This window comes from Antechinus flavipes, chromosome 3, assembly GCF_016432865.1.
Source record: "Antechinus flavipes isolate AdamAnt ecotype Samford, QLD, Australia chromosome 3, AdamAnt_v2, whole genome shotgun sequence".
Taxonomy (NCBI): Eukaryota; Metazoa; Chordata; class Mammalia; order Dasyuromorphia; family Dasyuridae; genus Antechinus; species Antechinus flavipes.
In genome coordinates, this window is record NC_067400.1 from 39,405,781 (window position 1) to 39,430,402 (window position 24,622).

General features: G+C 37.3%; 1 long non-coding RNA gene across 6 annotated transcripts in view; it reads left to right on the plus strand.

The window, feature by feature from the left end:
* The window catches only part of LOC127552913 (uncharacterized), a 239,524-nt gene that overhangs the window by 194,364 nt on the left and 20,538 nt on the right, over positions 1 to 24,622 (plus strand). For 5 of the 6 annotated variants that reach the window (XR_007951612.1, XR_007951611.1, XR_007951613.1 and 2 more), the window contains exon 6: positions 1,500 to 2,690. This is a non-coding gene — a long non-coding RNA (uncharacterized LOC127552913). Of the gene's footprint in view, positions 1 to 1,499; positions 2,691 to 8,831; positions 8,886 to 24,622 lie in introns of those variants that run through there. The other variant, XR_007951615.1, reaches the window with a different exon arrangement.

Genomic DNA, 24,622 nt, shown 5'->3' on the forward strand with positions numbered 1-24,622 from the left:
TTCAGGAATCACAGAACATATATTTTCTTCCAATATATGTCAGAGGTAGAAACTGAACCTAAGATTTTTGGTTCTCTACATGTCACCTGTCATTCTGGATGTGAGGCTGATATGATTGCATATGTCACCCCAGTGACTGACAAGGTAGGTCCCTGGTAGTCTGTTTCCCCTGACTTCTAGAAGCTGGGTTCTTGTTCAAAGAGGAAGACCTTCCCTGATCATTGTACCATAGCTAGATCACCTGGAAAGCACCTATAGAACTGAAAGGAGTTGGTCAAAGACAAGGAAGAGTAGCTTTCCTATTTGCCCATATGTCAGCTTTCTTATTTCTCTACCATTTAAAGAGAATTGTCCAGGTACCTATCAAGGATATCTTGGATGAAAAAAATAAAATAAAAACAGGAAGATTTTCACAGATGATTTTCTGGAACCTACTACATCTTTATAGTCATACAATTGACTGAGAGTTATAGAGAATAGAAATCCTTATGGATCAGTTGTTTGTTTTTTTTCAAAAAGCCATTTAACTTGGTAGAACAACATGGAGCCTTAAAAGGTCTCCTCAAACAAAGCATCTTCCAGGCATATGATTACGATAAATTCATTGATTGCTTCAATCAGTCAATCCATCAATAAGCATAAGAATTGTTTCCACTTTGTGCCAAGCACTGCTCTAAGAACATTAAAATGGAGCAAAGCCCGAATGAAGAGACATATGTCCTCATATAAGTTTTGGGGAAGATGCTCTCCTCAGAATCCAAATAGAAAAAGAATTTTTATTGATAAGGAGCTTCTCTAATTGTTCCTGCAATGATTACATTGTATTATAAAGCCTTCTTAATAAATAATAACTGAATTCATGTGGCATTTTTAATGTTTGCAAAGTGTTCTGAAAATATTATCTCATTTTATTCTCACCACAAGCCTAGGAAATGGGTAATATTAATAAGTGCTCACATTTATAGAGTACTTGGTATATGCCATGCATTGTGCTAAGGAGTTTATGATATTATCTCATTTAGTCCTCACAGCTCCCCTCTGAGAAAGAAGATATTCTTATTATCCCCAATTTACACATGACGCAGAGATTAAGTGATTTGTCCAGGGTCATGAAGTAATTATGAAGCTGGATTTAAACTCAGGTTTTCTTAACTCCTGGCCCGTATCCACTGGGCCACCTAATTGCCTATAAAACACCATCACCATTACCACCACCATCAACATCAACATCAACATCAACATCATCATCATCAACAATCAAAATGACATCATCATCTTCAACCACAACAGCACCCATAGTCAATAAAAAATGATTGTCAACTTTCTTCTTCAGAGGCTAATGGTCTTTTTTAAAGTTTATGAGATTTTGCGGGGTGAGGGTTTATGATCCTCAGTTTGCAAATGAAGAAACTAAGTTTCAGAGATAGCAAATGACTTCCTGATGGTTCTATGACCCTGATTTAACTGACCCCAAGTTTTTCTTCTTGCTCTCATTCTAGTATGCTTCTTCTCATCTGAGACTTCGGGGACACTCATGAAGCTCACTTCAGAGTTGCCTGGAATGTGATGCCTCAAGAAGACACCCTTCTCCCTATTCTTTCCTTAAGAGAGGTGATTGGGAGCCAGGGAGACTCATTAAGCTGGAAAAAATGTGGAAGAACACAGTTCAATCTCTTGTCTCTCCTCACCAGTTCCCACTGGTTCAGTTATCTCTATGCAAACCAACTCCCCCACCTACAAAATTATCTCTCATTTCACTCCATTCCAACATTTCCACTGATAAATTTCTGATAGATATCTCCACCTGGATGTCTCATAATCTTTTCCAATTCAACATGATTAAAAGGAAAGTCATAATTTTTGCTCAGAAATCCACCATTCTTCCTAATTTTACTCTTTTTATCAAGGGTACTCCCATCCTTCCAGAGGCCAGTGCTGGAAATTTCAGAACAACAGCTGTATTCTTCACACTTTGTAATTCCTTGAATTCCACCAGGGACCTCATCTTGTCTGCCTTGTCCCTCCAAATCTCTTTCATATCTTTTCCCTTCTTTCCTCTCACTCCACAACACTTTAGTCCAGTCCTTTTCCATTAGTTAAGACTATTTTAGGGTTAAATTTTTTTTTCTCCTAAATTCCAGTCTCTCCCCTTTCTCATCCATGATTTTTTTTTTTTGGGGGGGGGAGAATAATTTCATTTGAATAGATAACTCCTGCTTAAGGAAGATTGGTCTACCAAAGTAGATGATCTACTCAACTGGAATTTAGAGCCTGGGGGCAAAAAGGACTTAAATCTTTCTTGAAGAGTCAAACAAGGGAGAAAAAGTTATCAAAGACAAGTTTTGAACTCAGGTCTTCCTAACTTTGGCTGGCCTCACTACATAATCCAGCCTTTCCAATAGAGTAATGAGGTAAAATATAAAAAGTAAAGAAAATGAAGGTTAATGGAGTAGAAACAATAGTTAATCATATTTGTATTCTAAACAAAGAAAAAGTTATCCCCCTGCTTCTTGAGCCCTCAAAGTTAGGAAATACAAAAGCATTCTCAAAAAAAGGAAGCATACTCCAAGATTTACTGCCATCCCATAGTGCCTTCTGTTTTTAGTTACCTCTTCCTATATTTTTCTCCAAATATGGCATCTTGCTTATAATAGGAACTCAATAAAGGTTTTTCTAGAGTCTCAATTTAACAGATGTTCACATTTATTTATTTATTTTAAATGGAAATAAGATTCTAAAAATCTTGTCCTGGGGACTCCTCAACTGTCTGAGAGGGGTCATTTCAAATGAGCCTATTGAACTAGAAGCAATGCATCCATCATCTGGAGTATACATCCATATTAGGCAACAAAGAATATCTTATTCCTGTTTTCTGCAGTATTCCTCCCCAGATCTCCTATTTCTGAGGTTTAGTCAACATCACTACCATTTTCCAGGTGGTCCAGGATTGAAGCCTGAATCATTTTTGACTTATATCCTTCAATTCTACAATTAGCCAGTCTTTTCTTAATGCTGCTGGAAAGAATCCCCAGAAATCATCCAGAACACCACGTCTAAACTCTTCTTTCATGGATGATTCCAAATTTTTCACATGACAGAAGTATATAGGTTTATAAAATAGCTATACAAACTAAACATTTATTGATAATAAATCATAATTTTGTAATCCCCACATTCATTTATGAGACTCTATGTGGAATCATGAACCATAGTTTAATAAGTTGGGATCTACAGCAATATCTCTATTGGGTCTGTATCCCAAAGAGATTATAAAAAAGGGAAAAGGTCCCACATGTGCAAAAATGTTTGTAGCAGCATTTTTTGTAGAAGCAAGAAACTGGAAGCTAAGTGAATGTCCATTAGTTGGGGAATGGCTGAATAAGAAGTTATGGCATATGAATGTTGTGGAATATTGATATTCTATCAGAAATGACTAGCAGGATGATTTCAGAAATGACATGAACTGATGCTGAGTGAAATGAGCAGAACCAAGAGAACACTGTACACAGCAACAGATTATGTGATGCTCAATTGTCATGGACTTGGCTCTTTCCAACAATGAGATGATTTAAGCCAATTCCAACAGAATTGGGATAGAAAAAACCATCTGCATCCAGAAAGAGGAATATGGGGGTTGATTGTGGACCACAACATGCTATTTTCACCTTTTTTGTTGCTTGCTTGCTTTTTCTTTTCCCTTCTTTTTTTTTCTCTTTTTGATCAGATTTTTCTTTGTGGCATAATTGTGAAAATATGTATAGAAGAATTGCACATGTTTAACGTACATTGGATTATTTGCCATCTAGGGGCAGGAGGTGGGGAAAGGGAAGGAGAAAAAATGGAATACAAGGTTTTGCAAAGGTGAATGTTGAATACTATGCATGTGTTTTGAAAATTAAAAAAAAAACTTTTAAAAATTAAAAAAAGAAGAAGAAATTGGATCTTTACAAGGAAGTTCCATTCACTAATAATGGACCTTTACTGATGATCACTTCAAATCTTTCATTTTACAGAGAAAAGTCTCATATCTACTAAGGAGTCCAATATGCCCTTAGTTAGAATTGTCCAGGTACCTATCAAAAATATCCTGGATGAAAAAAATTAAAATGGGAACGGGAAGGTTTTCAAAGGAGTTTATCTGGAATAGACCACATCTTTACAGTCATATAATTGACTAAGAGTTATAGAGAATAGAAATCTTTACTGAATTAGAAATTAGAATTGAATTGAAAAATTATCTAAAATTTCACTAACTTGTCCAAGATCAAATGTCTAGCAAGTGGCAGTCAGGATTCTTTCCATTATATCCAGAACCACTTGGTCATAGAGTTGTGAGACCAGGAAGGTTCCAGGCTATATAAAAGAAGATTTGAATTGTCTTTTGCAAATGCTCACTTGTTAGTTCAGTAGGAAACCATCCACAAGTCAGCAAATAAGGCTTCTATATAGACTTTCTCTGTCTGTCTGTTTCTCTCTCTCACACACACACACACATACCCATACACAGAGATAAACACACACTGAAGTATCCCTTAACTCCTAGACTTTAAGATAAGTATATAATCTTATTATCAAAAACAAAATTCTTCAATCTCTTAACATCCATTGGGAATAGGCCATCTATGAGAACATCCCTCTTTCCCTCCTTCCTCCCCTAACAAAAAAATAAAAAATAAAAATAATGTTTATTCTTGGGGGTAGCTGAGCCATGCACATTTGTTGAGTTCCTTACTGGGGAGCCTGTGAACTTCCTTTCTCCTCCTCTTTGTCTCTCTTCTATCCACCCTCCTCCACCTTCCACCTCCCAGAGTGATTTAGCTATTTTTCTTTGGGAAGACAAGAATTTATACATAATCCTTGAGGCTTGTTTTAAGAAATGTATTGAGATGTAAGAGGATAAAGATAATTAGAACTCATCAATTGTGCATGCTCCCTCCCCCCCAAGAATAAACATTATTTTTATTTTTTATTAGGATGGGGGTGAGGGGACAAGGATGTTCTCATAGATGTCCTATTCCCAATAGATGTTAGAGGTTGAAAAATTTTGGTTTTGATAAAAAGATTATATACTTGTTTTGAAGTGTAAGTAATAAAGGGATGCTTCAGTGTGTGTGTGTGTGTGTGTGTGTACATGCAAGTCTGTCTAGAAGCCTTATTTGCTGACTTATGGATGCTTTCCTGATGAACTAGCAGGTGAGCATTTGCAAAAGAAGGCTCAAGTCTGGGTTTTTAGGCCTCTTGGCTTGGGAAGAGCAGGCAGCAGGACAGAGCAGGTGGGGGGTGGTGGGAGGGAGGAAGGGAGAGGGTTGGGCTGGAACTTTTTGCAAATGAGGAAATTGCTTTTCGTAAACATCCCTTTGCAATTCAGTCTGTCCTGGGAGCTGGATCTGGCTTGCGGGGGTAGGGGGAGACTGTTTGGGGAGGAGTCCAGCTAGTAAGAGAAAAACACTGAGAGACCGACTGATAGACAGACAGGGACGCACAGTGGAAGAAAGGGGCTGAACCAGCCTGGAGCTGACTGGGCAATTTAAAAGAAAATGCCCCGAACTCCCAGGTCCCCCAAAGGTGCCTTCTCCCCCTTGACAAGTTCACTGAGGTATTTACAAGGTGTTCGAGCAGGTAATTAGCACCCAAACTGAGCTTCAGGAAACAGTCCTGCTCCCCTCTGATGAAGAATATATAATGAGCTGAAGGGCTGAATTTTCAATGGATGATTGCCCCAGAACAATAACCCCAAACAGAACCAGGGAAAGGCTTTACCCACGTCACTATAGAAGCAGAGGGAGTTGCTGGCCAGCAGCTTAAATCAATCCCAGGCTCCCTCCCATCACTCCACCCTCCTCACTTTGAAGGCACAGATTCTGCTTTAACAGAATTCTCCCATATAAATATGGGAGAATTTGTTGTCAGAGCTGCCAGAGAAGGGCCCTGAAAAGGCAGATGGGGAGGGGGACCCCAAGACAGACTTAAGCTGGGCCAGATCTGGTCCTGGTCTAGTTACTCAGACAACAAGTATTTAATAAGTAATTACTATGTATGTGCCTCCAAAAAAAGGCATAAACACAAGTTCCTGCCCTGCAGGGGGATTCACATTCTAATGGGGAGACCACATGTAAATAATATGTACATACAAGATCTATCCATACGGAGTAGTTGAGAGGTTATCTGGAGGGCTGGGGAAAGAGGAGGGAGGGGGAGGCCTCCTGCCGAAGGTGAGATTGGTGTTGAGACCTGAAGGCAGCCAGGGAAACATCCACTTTGCACAGGCTAATTAGGCTTCCCAGTCTGGGATGACCGGCTATATTCCAATCAACAGACCGGACTGAGCCTCATTACTGAGGAAAAGCAATCCAGAAGGATTTCTTCAAAGACTTAGAGCTGAGATAAAGGCTTGGTCACCAACACTGAGCTGCAGTTCTTGATCAGAGTTGGATCACTCAAGAAAAGAGTCTTCAACTTCGGCAAAATTCATTTCCATCCAAGCCCTGATGGCTGTTCCATTTCTGTCTCTGTATTCTGAGCACCTAGTACTGGGCTAGGTACCGAGTAGGTGCTTAATAGATACTGATAGAATTGATTAACTGATTAGTTAGCAAATTGGATCCATCAACAAGCATCATTTTAAATTTGTTTTGATGTTTACTTTGATTTCAGTTTCATTATCTAATCTATTCTCTGTCTCTGTCTCATCCAAAAAGCTATCTTTGAAATTATATTGAAATTTTGAATTTGGTGCTGAAAAATTACCCATGCATATATCTTGTAAATAAAAAAGCTATAATAAATAAATAAATGAGTGGGAGGAGGAAAAGAGAACTTGAAACAAAACTAGACCTAGGAGACAAGGTCTTGGTCTTTCCCAGGCTAACGGGAAAAAAAAATAATTTTTTTTGAATTCGGTTGAAATAGGAAAAAGAAAAAGAAAAAGAAAGCAGTTTAGCAGAGATAACTATCAACTAAGTGATGAGATTGATTGAATGTCTGAAGTCCTCCACCTCTGCCTAGAATCTCAGATTTCCTAGACTATCTGCTCAAGTCTTCCCAGCCCAAAAGAAGTTTTCCTCTGGTCCCACCCCAATGGCTGGTGCCCTTCCTCCCTGAACTATCTTGTGATCCAAAAAGCAAAATCAACAAACCCAAAAGAAGGACAAAGAAAGAAAATGAAAAAAAAAAAAAAACAATGTAAAATGATTAAGAACAAGCTTATATGAGAAGGCACCTATTTCCCCTCCCTCTGCTTGGCAAAGGCATCTCAGATGAGAGATGAGGGAGGGAGAGAGGGAAAAGAAAATTTGTTATATATTATATATATATAATATTCATTGATTTTCTGAATTTTTGATTCTCTTCCTCTTTTTCTTTTAAAAAATTCAGTTATGCAGAATTTTTGGCAACATAATTTTCATATAGTTGAATAAATGTAAATATATAAAATTATTTTCACTCTTAAAAAAAAAGAATTCATTTATGAGAATGGCTCTCTGGAAAGAAGAAGGTGGATTACAAGGGGAAAGTTAGGGGACGTTAAAAAATGAAAGAGCTATAAAAATCTATTTTAAATTGCCTTAATTTATTTTAAAAATTAATAGTTTTGATATTTGCTTTTATAAGATTTTTGATTTCTATTTTCTTCCTCTCCTCACCCCTCCCCAAGATGGCAATAAATCTGATATAAATTGTACATGTACAATCATATTAAATATATTTTCACATTAGTCACGTTGTGAAAGAAGAATCAGAACAAAAGAGAGAAAACCATGAGAAAGAAAAAACAACAAAAATGGAAATAATTTGCTTCAATCTGCATTCAAATTTAGTTCTCTCTTTGAATATAGATAATATTTTTTTAATATAGTGAGGATTATTTTCACTTTTTCTTTGAATCCTTAGAATTTAAATTAGGGCTTAATAAGTTAATGAGGCCACTGAAATGAATAACTAGTCACTGAAACTTTCAGTCCTTCAGGCTAGAATCTTCTAAAAGTTGGCCATTAAGTTGTAAGTGCAGGGATTCTGCAAGCTCCCGGGTCTTTGGACCTCACAGATTTTGGAATGAGTTTCAGGCAGACCTGGGAGTCCTCGCTCCCCCAACCTCAAACTGTTCTGACCTCAGGCATCTCACAGCTACATTTCAGCTTCTGGAAATGGGGCACATACATAATCTTTTAACTACTCTTCCTCACTGGGTAGTTGTTTGTGAAGAGGGGAAGTCACTAAAGTCAAGTAAATATAAGCAATTGTTATCTGGGTGTAATTTCTAGAGGAAGAACATTACTATAACAATAATAATAATAATAATAGCTTGTATTTATATATCAATTTAAGATTTGCAAAGTCCTTTTCATAAATTGTCACTTGTGCTTTACTGCAACCTGATGAGATAGGTACTGTTATTATTATTGCTATTTTACAGATGTGGAAATTAAGGTTGTGAATTGAAGTCATTTTCCTAGGTCTCACAGTTGGAATCTAAGGATTCCAAATGAAGTCTTTGCTTTTCTCCAAAAGAAGCCTTATATAGGAGGAAGTGGTACCTGAGATTGAATGATCTCCCTCCACATCTTTGCCTCCTGGTTTGTTTCAAATCCAATCTAAAATCTGAGATTTTATGAGAATTTTTTCTTGATCCCCCCCAATGCTAGTACTTTTCCCCTCCCCCCCAATTTATTTAGTATGTTTGTATATATGTATGTATATATATATAATTAAATTATTTGTAGTCATGTCTGACTCTTTGTGACCCTATCTGTAATTTTCTTGGTAAAGATACTACAGTAGTTTACCATGTCTTTCTCCATTTTTCTCTTTTTTTTCTTTTCTCTATTTTACAGATGAAGAAACTGAGGCAAAGAGGGTTAAGTGATTTGCCCAGGTTCACACAACTGGTAAGTATCTGATACCAGATTTCAAGTCAAGTCTTCATGGTAGTGAATGCTTAAAAAAAATGCTTATTGACTGATTTTGAAGAAAATTAGGGATCATTTGAGAAGTTGTAGGAGTGCCTTCTTCACATGGAAGGTCAGACCTTGAAAAAGCCTGAAGCTTCTCTTAACACTTACAAGCCTAATGTTTTTGTTTTTTAAACAGAATTCTTTTTATTTTCATTATTTATTTATTTTATTGTTAATAATCAATATTTATAATAATTATCATGTTATTTATTAGTTTTAGCTCTTTATTTTTATTTTTCCAAATACATGCAAAGATCGTTTTCAACATTTGCCTTTGCAAAATCTTGTGTTCCAAATTTTTCTCCCTTCCTCCCCCTCAACTCCATCTCTAGATAGCAAGCAATCCACTATAAATTAAACATGTCTAGTGTTATTTTTTAAAGTAGTATTTTAATAAAACAGCATATGTAAAGCACTTTATAAGTTTTCAAATGTCAATGTTAGTTATCATTAGCACAAAGGATAGTAGAAAGAGCAAAGAAGGTTCAGAATCCCTGACTATGGTCTCAACTGGGCCACGTGTTGGTTTTGTAAACATAGGCAAGTCAGTTGACTTCTTCTTAATCCCAGTTTTTTAATCTATAGAATGTAGGAGATACCTGCCTCCAGGGAGGCTGTAAAGATCAACCAAGATGACACTGGAGAAAGTTATTTGATCAGACCACTCAACTGATATCAGATACTGAGGTAGAGTAATATTGGCAAGACAACAAGCATTTATAAAGTGCCTTTTAGTGCCAGACATTGTGCTAAGCACTGGGAATACAAATGCCAGAAAAAGACAGTTCCTTTCCTCAAGGAACTTACAATCTAATGGGGGAAAGCAACACACAAAAGACAGCTGGGTAGGGAGAAAAATACATTCATTTGGGGAGTGTGATGTTGAAGTCTAAAAAAAGACAGAAGCATAAACTGAAGAGTCATAAAGATTAGCCCAGCTTGGGCACTTCCACAAAATGGAAGTTCCAGGAGGAACTCACCAATGGGAGAAGATAATCATGGGCTGTTTCAGAGTGATATTGCAGAGGAAAAAAACCACAAAAAAACAAAACAAAACAAAACAAAAAAAAACAAGAGTTGAAAAAGTCAAAAGTTGGGAAGGAAAATGAGGACCTGTATGCAAATGTCACTTTTTTTTTATCATGTGATCTGGAACAAGTCACTCAGATGCCTCATGTGCAAAATGAGAGAAGTTGGATTAGATTCACATCTAAGGTCCATTCTGCTCTTCTTTACCTTTCACCTAAGTTTTGTTCAGATAATGGAGGTGATATTCAACATGTAAAGGACTGCTTGCCATCTAGGGGAGGGGGTGGATGGAGGGAGGGGAAAAATCGGAACAGAAGTGAATGCAAGGGATAATGCTGTAAAAAAAAATTACCCTGGCATGGGTTCTATCAATAAAAAGTTATTTTAAAAAAAAAAAACAGATAATGGAGGTGATACTGGGGAAGAGATCACAAGGACAGATGAGAACAATCTGTCTGGTTTAAGATCCTTTTCCTTCAAAAATTTTATGGTCCTGGTAGGAGAGAGATTTGGGAGCTGTTCAGCACTCTTAGCTCATAGAATCTGCTTACCCAAGTGATAGTAAGGATAGGAGAGAAATAAAAAAGCCCCATCAGGATTCTTTTAAGAAATCTTTTCTAGAAGGAAGAAATGAAAAGAAATAGTCAAAATGCAAAGGCTTTTCCTACATTTCTTCTTGACTAGCTATTACCACTTGCTCCTTGTTTGGAGCAGGGCTGACTGTGACACAGTTATGGTAGTGTCTTCTCTTTCTCCCCACACATAGAATTTTGGAGGCAAGAAAGCCTGAGATCAAATCCTGCCTCTGATACTTCTTAGCTATGTAGCCATGGTCAAGTCATTTAGGTCAGTTAACAAACATTTCTTAAGGCTTCTATATGTCACTGTGCTAGGGCACTGATGAAACAAAGAAATGAAAAAAAAAATAATCTTTGACCTCAAGAAATTTTAATGTCGATTAGAGAGAAAACATACAAACAATCATGTACATATAAGATACATGCTGTGAAAATAAAAGGCAATTTCAGAAGAAAGGTGTAGAGGGGAAGGAGGAGACTATATTAGAGCCTCAGTTTCTGTATCTGTAAAATGGGGGTAATATTAACATCTCCTTCACTGGCTAAAATGAGTGCATATAAAATATTTTGCAATCCTTAAAGAACTATTGAAATATCAATTATTTCTTATGATGCAAAGGAACAGATTGCATGGATCCAGGAACAATCAAATCAATCAACCAACATAATCACCTTCTTGTGCGGGACACCAGAAATAAGACCAAAATAAAATAGCCCCTTCACTAATGAAGCTTTCCATTCCATCAGAGGAGACAACATGTACATAGATAAGTATAATCAGAATAAATACCAGGTAAATTAGGGTGAAGGAAGGAAGAGATGAGATGTGGAAAAAAGCTTAATGTAGAAGGCCAGCCTGTGCCAAGTATTGTGTTAAGTGTCGGAGATAAAAGAAAGCAAAAATGTGGTCCTTGCTCTCAAGGAGCTTACATTCTAATGAGTTTGAGCTGGGTCTTGTAGGAAATTATATATTATAAGAGGAGGAGATGACTTTTCAGTGGAAATGTTGGGGGCAAGGGAGCAGATCTGCGCTCAATCTCAGCAGCTCCCAACAATTAGAGCTGGCCAACAGTGGAATGGTCCATCTCCCAAAGCAAAGTCATGGCATTTTAGGGCTTAGACGTGACATTGGAGGTCAAGTGTATCATGTGTCAATCCATCTAGGTCATCTCTGAGTAATGTGGAGCAAAGGAAAGAATACTGGACTTGGAGGCAGAAGAGTTGGGTTTCAAGGTCAGCCTTTGATGAACTCTTGTCATTTTGTATCCCTTGGACCTTCAATATGCTAAGCACTTGGTAAATGCTTGTTAATAGGAAGGTGTGTAGGTGGATAGATAGTAACATGTAAGTCATTTCACTTGCTCATGCACCAAATGCTCTCCCCTTTCCTTCATCAAATCCTGTTTCCTTTGATTTTTGAAGATCAGTTCAAGTATCCGTTTTTACCCAATTTCTACATACATTCTCTCCCCTCCCCTTAGTAGGTACTAACAGATGTTTCTTGTTTCATTGATGAGATCTTTTTAAATCACCCACACCTAAGCAGTGCTTGACACTTTGTAGGCACTTAGTAATAAATATGAAGTTACTTTGATTGATACATGTGAACTCCTCTCAGTTAGAGACAATTTTGTATTTTCCAGTACCAAGAAGAGTCTACCTATAGTAGACATTTTAAAAGGAATACCTGGTGAATGTATGAAGACCTGAAATGGACAAGTTGTCTTGTGAATTGCTTGAAACTTTCAGTCTCAAAAGCGTTCTTTAAAACGTGGGAATGGTGAAAGGAACAGAGAGAGGGAAGAAGGGAAGGAGAGAGAGAGACAGAGAGACAGGGAGTAGAAAGGAGAAAAAAGGAGAGACAGAGAGAGAGAAAAAAAGGAAAAGAAAACAGAGAAGAAGGAGGAGGAAGAAGAGGAGAAAGAGAAGGAAGAGGAGGAGAAGGAAGAGAAGGAGGAGAAGGAGGGGAGGAGGAGGAGGAGAAAGAAAAGGAGGAGGAGGAGGAGAGGAGGAAAACAGAATATGCCACCTGCCAATTCCAAATCTATGTCTCTAGCAGACATATACATTAACATCTTTATCCCTTAATTCTAAAGAGAGCTAGATTCTCAGAAATGTTCCCAGCTTAGAATTCACTCTGCACCCTGGCTACAAGCTGGTGGGGAAGCTACTAGATAATATGATCACAACTGAGGTTTAGAGGACACAGCCAGTGAGTGTCATAGGGAGGCTTTGAGCTCTCGTGTTCCTGACTCTAGGGTTATTCCCTTAGTCATCTTGCTTATACAATAATGATTCACTTAGATTAAAGTTTACCCTTTCCATGAATATTTTTATTTCCATTGATTATCTTGCTTGAGCCTCCTGAAGACTAAGTCACACTCTGTCACTGCTCCCCTAATTTCTTTCTTTCTTTCTTTCTTTCTTTCTTTCTTTCTTTCTTTCTTTCTTTCTTTTTTTTTTTTTTTTTGGTTGAGGCAATTGGAGTTAAGTGACTTGTGCAGGGTCACACAACTAGGAAGTGTTAAGTGTTTGAGGTCAGATTTGAACTGAAGTCCTCCTGACTTCATGGCTGGTGCTCTATCCATTGAGCCATCTAGCTGCCCTTCCCTAATTTCTTAATCTCACTTTATAAAGACCCATATACTTCTAGAAGGCAAAACCTCCAATTAAATTAAAGGAACTATTTGAATAGAATGCAGAGTGTGAAAAAGAGTAACATGAAAAAAAGACTGGAGAAGTAAGTATTAACCAAGATGTGGAGAGCATTAAATGCCAGATTAAGTTCATCTCAAAGGTAATAGGGAGCCACTGAAAATTTGTGAGAATTGGACTGACCTGGCCAAATCTATGCTCTATGGGTATCTATTTGGGAGGATTCTGGAAAGATGGCAGAGTAGGTCAAGAATATCTATTTGGAAGCTGTGCAGAGGATGGGTTGGAGCAAAGAGAGATAGGAGACCAATTAGGAGGCTATGCTGATAGCCCAAGTGATGGTGGCTACAGATACTTTAAGGCCAGGTTTCTGAGCATCTGTAGCTCTTTGTTCCTCCCCTCACCCCCCACCAAGACATGTGTGGACCCCAGTTTCCTCATCTGTGAAATGAAGGGAATCAACTAGATGACCTCTGAGGTCTCTTCTAATTCTGGATATACTGTCATCCATGATTTTGGTTTATAAAAATCTGGGTTGGATAGAGACAGAGAGAGAGAGGAAAGGGAGGGAGCTGGCAGGCTGTCTGCCCAAATTCCAAACAACACCTACAGGGTCCTTACTTTTCTGTATTCTTTGATAAGAAAGAGGCCGAACCCTGAGATGAAGAATAAAGGTGGGTTTTGATGTTCAAATCTGATTTGGGTGACTTCCTCATCCGGCAAAGAGTGTTCGTTTGTGTCAAATTAATGGGGAAGAATATCACAAGAAAAGCTGGAATTAAACAAATTAGAAGTGGGGAAGTCCAAAGACCAATTCCTTCTCCCTACCCCCCAGCCCCTTCTCCTCTCTCTCTCAATTCCTAAAGCCAGATAGCCAGAGATGCAGGCCCCCAGCTTCTTCTCTGCAGAGTCTACTTTCCCTTTTGGCTATCACTTTAAAGATTTTTTAAACAGCTTGAGACTTCAAGTTTGCCCCCAGAGCCTGTAGCAAATTCCTGCTTCTCTGTTTTTGAACCAGGAGCTGGAGTATAAGAGGCCTGCCCAGGTGGTGGGCAAGGGGGAAACAAGGTCATTTGGAACCACTCACATGGAGGTTGTGTCTTGAAAAGGGAAGTCTAAATTTAATTGAAAGCTGAGGGCAGAGAAGGCGAGATGGGAACAGAGCAGTGATTTATTTGGCAGCCTGCGCGAGGTCCTGTGGCTGGGGGCTTTAATAAAGATGGCACTGAGGAAGCTGGCAGGGCTGGGGCTGAAAACGAACCCAGGCTAGATGAAGGGTCTCAGCGGCTGAGTTGGAGGGGAGGGGGGCTGTTTGGATGATGATGGAAGCACACAAGAAATGGGCATCAAAGGCAGGCTTGGGATCAGAGTGAGAAGCCCAACATATTTGACAAAATACTGTTCAGATATGCAAATGGCAGAAACTGGGTGCAACTCTCAGTGATGAGATCTCATCCAGATGTGATTTCTAACTGAAGTTTAGCAGGTGAAAAATGACAAGTTTATTTATTAAAGCTTCCAAAGGCCTCACAGCAAATCCCCTCAAATCTTTGGGGGAAGGGGAGGTTTGGAGCCCATTGGAATATTACTAGAAACAACTCAAATGTGTTATCAGGATAAACTCATTTGTTCAAGAGAATCCAAGTGGGAAGGAAGGAGTTTCCCAGGCTTTCATCATGGGGCTAGAAACTCAGTAGGCGATATTGGAATGGGAAGAGTGTCGGCCTGGGAGGTAGTCAACCTGGGCTCCAAGCCCAGGCCTGCCACTAGATAGCTAAGCAACCTTGGCCTTGACCTTACGGAGGCCTACTTTCCTGACTTCTCTAAAAGGAGGCCATTGGATTGGATCATCTTGAAAATCCTTTCCAGTTCTAAAAATTCACCCTTGATCAATGTCAGGGCTTGTTTTTTTTCTCCAAAAGCTAGTCTGATCAGCAGTTTAACAGCGCTGTTTTTAAGGTCAACTTCAAAGGCCTGGAAAAGTTTTAATTCAGAATCTGAGTCACCATCAGTCCTTGTTCCGGAATACTTTCCAGCTTAGTGAGAGGCTGGAGATCTTAGGGTCACAGATTTAGAGTTGGAAGAGAAACTTGGAGGCTAACAAGGTCAACCCCTCTCATTTAACAAATTGAAATAGAGCTTCTCCAAAAAGAAGGGCTTCAGGGTAATAGGGATCATGAAGTTCAGAGCTGGGGAGAGACATTCAAGCTGATCTAGTCCAATCCCCTTAATTTAAAGGTGGAAAGTGAGACGCAGAGAAGTTAGAGACCCAGCTTGAGACCATTCTTGGGGTGGTGATGGTGGTGACTGAGTCATATCTGAATCTCTGTTACCCCATTTGGGGTTTTCTTGGCAAAGATGCTGGAGTGGTTTGCTGTTTCCTTCTCCAGCTCATTTTACAGAACTGAGCCAAAAATAGAGTTAAGTTTGTTGCTAGTAAGTATCTCAGGCTGGATTTGAGGTCAAGTCCTCCTAACTCCAGGTCTGGTGCTCTGTTCCACCCAGGTATTAAATATCAGAACCAGGCCAAATAAAGATCTGCACACATATATGTGTGTATACTCATATGATAAGCTTTGTTATCTAGTCTTTAGGAGATGACCTCATACACACCAAATGCTATAAAATCATCATCCTTCCACACAGGTTCACAATGCAAACTTAACTTCCTTTTCTTTCATTTCCCATCAGTTTCCAAGTCTGATCATTTTTACCTCCATATTCAAATCAAATTAAATTACCTTTAGCTGGCCACTACTTCCTTATATGTGATAACTCTCATTAGAGTGTAAATGATTTTTTAATCATTAAAACATTTTCTTTCTCCCAAATCCCCAATAAGAAAGTGATAAAAACTACACAAATATTTATAGTCAAGCAAAACAAATGCCCGTTTATTCCTTCAAATGTTCCTTCAGAGCCTCAAAATGTATTCTTGCATTCATCACTGCTCTATCTGAAGGTGGGCAATATATTTCATGCTGAATCCTCTAGAGTTATAGGGTTGATCCTTGCGTTGATCAGAGTTCCTAAATCTTTCAAAGTTGTTTGTCTTTATAATGCTGTTTTTATTGTATCCATTATTCTCATGGTTCTGTTCACTTCTTCATCAGTTAATGTAAGTCTTCTCAGGTTTCTCAAAATCATCTCCTTTCTCATTTCTTACAGCAAGATGGTATAATATGAGCTTCTTGAGGGCAAGGGACTATTTTTGCAGTTCCCTTTTTTATTCATAGTAGATAGCACATAAGTGTTTGATAAATGTTTTCTTAGTCTTTATTTCTTTCCCTCCACAAAATCTCTTGCATCTAAATCTTGGATCCTTCTCTCCACACATATGACTGCATTGCAGTGAAGAGAAGTCTGAACTTGGAGTCATAAAGATATGCATATATTGGGGCAGTGGACAAAATACTGAGCTAGAAGTAAGGAGGACTCATTTTTCTGAGTTTAAATCTGGCCTCAGACACTTACTAGCTGTGTGACACTGGGCAAATCACTTAACTGTTGGCCTCAGTTTCTTCTTCTGTAAAATGGGTCAGAAAAGAAAATGGCAAACCACTCTATTATCTTTGCCAAAAAAACCCAAAATGCGGGGGTCACCAAGAATCAGACAAGACTGAACAACAGTAACAACATAAAGCACATTTGAAAGCCTTAAACTTGTATATTTACATAGGTTATTATTATCATTATTGTTATTTTCATCATCAGAATTATTATCATTAGTAGTGGTAGTATTTCTATTACTATTATTGGCTTAGGAGTTCTTACCTGGACTATTGCATTCACCTCCTAATTGGTCTTTCTTTTACTATCCTCTCTCTAATTCATTTTATACCCAACTGCTAAAATAATCTTCTGAAAACAAAAGTTTGAGCATGTCATACCTCTTCCTTATTTAAAAAGCCTAATTAATAAAAACCTTTTTAAATCTTATTTAACCACGTATTAAAAACCACGTTTTAGAGAATTGCGGGGTAGAGACAAAAATGACACTGGGTCTCAGGGAACATGTGTTCCATGGCAGGAGATGACAAACTCAGAAGTAATAAAGACAGATATATAGCATGAATTTCAAGAGATTGAGAGAATATCCATTCTGAGTGGATCCAGAAAAACTTCCTGTTGCAGGAGGTATGTGAGATAATGAAAAGTCTTGAACATGGCATTTAAAACTCTCCATGGAGAGTTACATGAACTGATGCTGAGTAAAATGAGCAGAACCAGGAGATTATTGTACACAGCAACAAGATTATATGATGAGCAATTCTGATGAACATAGCTCTTTTCAACAACACAAGGTTTTGCATTCCAATTTCCCCCCCTTTCTTCCACCCCCTTCCCTAGATGGCAAGTAATCCAATATTAAACATGGTAAAAATGTATGTTAAATCCAATATAAGCATACATATTTATAAAATTATCTTGCAGCACAAGAAAAATCAAATCAAACTAGGAAAAAAATGAGAAAGAAAAGAAAATGAAAGCAAATAACAACAAAAAGAGTGAGAATGCTATGTTGTGATCCACACTCAGTCCGCACAGTCTTCTCTCTGGGTGCAGGTGGCTCTCTTCATCACAAGACCATTGGAACTGGCCTGGATCATCTCATTATTGAAGAGAGTCATGTCCACCAGAGTTGATCATTGTATAATCTTGTTGCCATCTACAATGATCTCCTGGTCTTCTCATTTCACTCAGCATCAGCTCCTATAAGTCTCTCCAGACCTCTCTGAAATCATCCTGTTGTGATCTGATTTTTCTTATGTAGCAAGATAATTGTGTAAATATATATGCATATATTGTATTTAACATAAAAAACCAAAAAAACCTTCCATGGCTTCAACTTCCCTTTCTTGGCTTATTTCTCATTAACCCCTTTCAGGGATTCTGAATTTCAGCTCCAATGGCCTACTTCTTATTCTCTGCACATGGCAACTCCTAGGAGCCTCTTTCTTACAGTCATTTTCTCCTAGGACAATAGTGCTTTCCCTCTTCTGCCTCTTTGAAGATTAAGTCTTCATGATCATGTTCAGGAGTTACTTTTCTTTAGGAAGCTTTTCCTGATTACTCTCTTTTCTCAAATTATCTTGAACTTTCTTGCCTGTTTAAACATAGTTTTCTCTCACTAGAATGTAAACTCTCTAAAGGGAAGAGATATTTTTTACTTTTTTTATAACCCCATTTTATTCTTCCTTACATGTCTTTTCTATATAGTGGCAGTCCACCCAGACCAGTGGAAAGAGAGCTGAATTTGGAGTAAGATGAATCAAATTCAGATCCTAACTCAATCATTTATGAGCTTAGATACATCATTGGTACTCTACTTTCTGATCTATAACATGAGATTATTTATCTCATAATATTTATGATCATAAATTTAAAGCTAAAATCTAATTATAAATTTAGATGAGCTCTAAGATCATTCCAGCACTAAGTCTATCATCTCATGAACTTCCCTTATTCACTTACTTGTTGACTGAGAATCCACCCATGACCTCCTCGGATGGCAGGCAGTCAGACAATCCATAAACACTGGTGTTAGATTAGTGCTGCCAATCCCTCCCAGAAAAGTTCTTGAGATTCCACCATTTGGGGAGCTCCACCCAAAAGCCCTGAAACAGTCACCCCAGGTACAGAAAGGTGGAAGGACAAGACAATCCTAGAGATTCTCGGTCACATTCCTTGGGTATGAGGTCACATCCCAAAGATTAGATACTAAGGCTTATCTAGGCCAGGTACAACATCAATCCAGACCAGGAAAAGAAGGGATTACTAAGGAGCTGGGAGAGGACTATGTCCAGGATGCAAATTTGCTCTTAGGATTTGAGAATTATATCATAGTCTTCAGCTCCAGAGGGCACCTGGGAAATCAGATTTAATTTTATTTTGTGAAAGGACAAACTATATTCCTGTCACTCAGACTTGATTAAGGACACAGACTTAGTGAGTGAATTGGAACTTAAGCTCTCAATGTTCATTCCAGGTGACTCCCAAGGTCTTTCCAATCAAATTTGTCAAAAAGCACTTTTAAAGTATTTCCTATTTGCCAGGTATAGAACTTGGCACAGAGTAAACATTTAAATTCATTCTGCAAATACAAAGAAAAGTAAAGGCATTGTTTCAGGGTTAGAAAAACATTATTATTATTATAGCTTTTTATTTACAAGATATATGCATGGGTAATTTTTCAGCATAGACAGTTGCAAAACCTTTTGTTTCAATTTTTCCCCTCCTTCCCCTCACCCTCTCCCCCAAATGGCGGGTTGACCAATACATGTTAAATATGTTAAAGTATATGTTAAACACAATATATGTATACATGTCCAAACAGTTATTTTGCTGCACAAGAAGAATCGGATTTTGAAATAGTGTACAATTAGCCTGTGAAGGAAATCAAAAATGCAGGCAGACAAAAATAGAGGGATTGGGAATTCTATGTAGTGACTCACATTCATTTCCCAGAGTTCTTTCACTGGGTATAGCTGGTTCTATTCATTATTGAACAAATGGAATTGATTTGGTTCATCTCATTGTTGAAGAGGGCCAGGTCCACCAGAATTGATCATCATATAGTCTTGTTGTTGAAGTATATAATGATCTCCTGGTCCTACTCATTTCACTCAGCACCAGTTCATGTAAGTCCCTCCAGGCCTTTCTGAAATCCTCCTGCTGGTCATTTCTTATAGAACAATAATATTTTGAAGAACATTTATTAAGCATTTCTTGTATACCAGATACTATGTACAAGATGTTGAAAATACAAAGACAAAAATGAAATCCCATTCTATTGGGAGAAAAAAAAAGTGACCATAGAGAAGAAAATATCACACACTCACATGCATGTATATGTATATAAATGTTATGTGTGTGTGTATATATATATAATCTTACTAGACTTGTGATTTTACTGCTATAGAGAGTTTTAACATACATACATATGTACATATATGTATATGTTTATGTGTAAATGTCTATCTACATAGGATCCAAGACCACTCCTCTCTTTTTACTATTAAGAGACACCCTGTTTTCCAGGGTATGGCCCAGCAAGCAAGCTGTGTCCCCAGTTTGGTATAACAACAATCCTTTGAGTTCAGGTTGAACTTTGCTGCAACTAAATCATAGAACTGACTGGTCCCTGAACTCAGACAAGAGCCAAGAGGTGCAGACCTGAAGCCCTGCTCTAAATGGACTTTTCGTCACTAGACAATCTTGCCTCACTATTGCTGTTGTGCCTTGCCACTGCTGCTGTACTATACTGTTTGATTCTTTATCTAGGCACAGATATATAAATCAAGGTTTAGCCCCACTGCTAGAGAAGGCCCTGACACATGTGTCTAATTTCTCTACTCCAGTGGAATAAAGAAAGTTTTTTGCTTTTAACTTGCTTGATCTCTATAGTATTTTTAGAGTTAACAATGTTTGCAAAACCTCTGTGATTCTTTGATCATTGTTACTAGAATTGACTATATATACTTACACATACTGTATTTATATATATATGTATTTAACTAGACTTGTGATTTTTATCAGTGTAGGGAGTTCCCAAAAACTCCCTGGTCCTGAAGATCAGCATTCTCTATAATAGCTTAGTTGTTTGTTTGTTTGTTTTTAATTGAAAGTTTTTATTTTCAAAACATATGCACTGATAATTTTTCAACATTGACCCCTGTAAAACCTTGTGTTCCAATTCTCCCCACCCCCCCCTTGTCCTCACTCTCTCCCCTAGATGGCAAGTAATCCAATATATGTTAAACATAGTAAAAATATATGTAAATCAAATATAGGAATACCATATTTATACAATATACAATTTATACAAGTATTTATACACTTGAACAGCTTAGTCTTAAAGAATTACTTGAGGACAGTTCAAAGGTTAAATGATTTTCCCAGAGATACCTAACTGAGATGTGTCACAAGCAGACTTGAACCTACTGCATGCAAATATCCATCTCCATCTCTCATGAAATATGTGAAATGACATGGAGCACAGCATGGGCAAAGTCACAGAGGTGGGAAGTGAATTGTTCCAGATGGGAAACACCAAGTTGTTCAGTTTAATTGGAGTATACAAAAAGAATCGCACCCATTTAACATTTGATTGTCTAGATTTAAGAAATAATAAAGTGTTAATAATGCAGATTAAACTGAAAAATATATCAAATGTATTTTTTTTCTTAGATAGCTGTATTAAACATTTACCAACACAAGACTTAGTATAGTTCCAGAGTGCTTTTCCAGAATGTCTGGACCAATTCATTATGCCCTGGACAATGTCTCTTTTCCAAAGGCCCTCAACATTTGCTATTTTCCTTTTTGGCCAACTTTGCCAACATAATGAGTGGGAGGTAGAAATTTAAGATTGCTTTAATTGGCATTTTTCTTATTATCAATGATTGGCTCATCTAAGAAATAATGCTAATAGCTCAATTTCTTCCTTTGAAAACTGTTCATATCCTTTCACCATTTCTCTTTATGACTTAAAAAAAAAAAAAAAAAACCAGATATATTGTGGCTATGAGACCTTTGTCAGAGAAATCTGATGAAAGAATTTTTTCTGTTACTCATTTCTCTTCTGATTACAAGTATCTTAGTTTTGTTTGTGAGTATCAAAATCTCCTTTTTTTTGTAATACAGATTGATCCTTTTGTATCCTGTAATCCTTTCTATCTTTTGTTTGTTTATAGACTCTTCTTCAAATTGTGAAAGTTATTTCTTTGCTGCTCTAATCTGTTTATTATGTAATCTTTTATAACAAGGCATCCATTTGGAGCTTATCTTGTTGTATGGTATGAAATCTTAGTCTAAATATAATTTCTTCCAGATTGTTTTTTAGTTTCCCTAGAAAGTATGGTCAAATAAAGAGTTCTCAAAAGTCATTTCAATAAGTTTATTTCCCTTTATATGTAAGTATCTAATCTGTTTAGTCTTTAATGAATAATTTTGATGATTATTGCTTTTTACCATAGTTTGAGGTCCAGCACAGCTAAGTCCTTTCCTTCCCCATTTTTCCTTTGTTTTAGTTTGAGATTTTTTTTTTATCTTTAGTTCTTTCAGATTAATTTCATTACTAATTTTTGTAGCTCTCCATAATATGTAGTATTACTTGTAGTATGCTCAATATAACAATAAGTCAATAAATTTAAGTAGTGTTGTCAGTTTCATTACATTGTCAAGGTCTAACCTTAAGCAATTCATTATTTGTCTATATTTCTAAAAGTAGTTTTTGGTTGTATTCATATAATTCTTTCATTTTGTTTTCACAAAATGATTTTATTTTTTGTCTTGTGTGTGTATGTCAGAATGAGGGTAGGTGTGTCATTTATTTCAATTCCTTCTCCAAGGAACATTCTTGACCAAATGATTCAAATTTTATTTTAGACATTAATTACATAGATCATTTTACCACTTGGACCTCAGTTTCTTTCTTTGTAAAATGAAAGAATTGGATTTGATGATGTCAATCCCTACATCTAGAATCCAGTGATAATCTATATGATCAAACACTTTCTTTTTTTTCTCCAATATACATTCCCTGCTTACTATGCACAAATTCTTTTCAAATGCTTCTGCTGCTTATTTACAAAGGTGACCAACCCTATGATCTCAAAAGCCCTCCCAGTGTACATAAGCTCTAATGGACTATATCAAGCAGAAACTAAAAGTAGTTGAAGAAGAAAGATGTATGATCCAGCTCTGAGCACTCCATACTCCCTACCTCAGCCATTGAAATAAATTGTTCTCATCTGCCTATTCTACTGAGAAAAGTCTTCAGATGCTTGGGATAGACATCCTCCTAACTCATGATGGATTTGGGGGATATCCTCAACCTGGTTTAGCAAGTCTGTCAAGATGGATTACTGGGGTGTAGCTGCTGTGCATGCTACAGCAAGTGAAAGCTGAATGCCAGGTAGACTCCAAAAAGGGGTGAGCAATCCTAAAAAGGGATTGGAAGACCCTCACACTAGGGGTGATAATCCTCCCTGAACACCCCTCTCACCTACCTCCCTTTCTTGCACTGTAAGAAATAAAGACAAGAATGGTTTCAGAGAAATCTGGGAAGAATTATATGAACTCAGCAAAACCAGTGGAGTAATTTATATAATACACCACACCATGCCATAGGTGCTTAATAATAGGTGCTTAATAAATGTTTATGGATTGCTTGAACTCTAATGAGTGTAATGAAAAACCATGAATCTAGAGGACAGGTTAAGGAAGCATACTTCTCACTTCCTGACAAGGAAGCAAAGGATTCAAGGTACAGAAGGAAATGGGCATTTTTGGAGACAGCCAACTCATCATGGATGTGTTTTGCTTGATTGCTTATGTTTGTTAAAAGGATTTTGTTTAGTTTCAGTTTTAACCTGGGCAGAGAAATATAGAAGAGAGCAAGTATTGATAAGTTTTTCAAATGGAAAAGGAAAGGAAAGAAGGTCATTGCACCTTTTTATTTTTTTAATAAACTGCGAAAAACAGAAACAAGCAGGGTAACTTTGAAAGTTAAGAATTGAATTTAAAATATTTATACCATATCATATGTTGATACATCATCTGATATCATATGCTATAATACAATATTATTCCACGCTTTAAAAGAAAGATAAGCCGTATGTAATATTTCAGTTTTATGTACAATCATCTTTTTCTATTCTATTTTGCATATGAAAATTGTTATTTTATTGGGTATTCCCTAAGCTTAGAATAAAAATAAAATATAAAAAAAATTAAGCTAAAAGTGAATGTGAAGGGTGAGCAGCTTTAAAATGGCAAATAAATTTGTGTCCCTAGCTCTAGTTTGACACATAGTTGACTCTTAATTAATGTTTGATTTTCCTTGGGTCTGAACAGGATGACAGGGTGTGTGGCATGGTGGAATGGTGGAGGATTTGGAACACTGAAAAGCTGGGTTCAAATTTAACTTTGCTTTGTGACCCTGGGCAAGTCACTTGACCCCAATTGCTTCAGCAAAAAAAATAATAATAATAATTTTGGCACTTATACGTTACCTTGAACAGGATTTCTCATTTGTACAATGAAGAGGTAGGGAGAGACATTTTTCAAGATCTATTCTAGTTATAAATCTGTGGGGTAACTTATACTGGTTTTATGAGGTCTAAGAGAATCATCTGATTTTTTTTTTTTTTTTTTTTAGTTTAAAAAGCCCAGATGATAAAGCTACCTATATCTTCAGCCCTTTTCCCAATTACTACCTATCTATCCCTACAAGTTTGCGCTAATGTCTGGACTGGAATTCATGACTTCAGGCTTCTGATTTCATTAAAATAGGAAACCAAGGCAACCACTCTAGATCAGACTTCAGACGCTGGAAGGCCCAGGGATAGGGATTTGGGCAATTATCTCTCTTAGCCATGCCCTTAGGGACCCACTCCAGAAAGG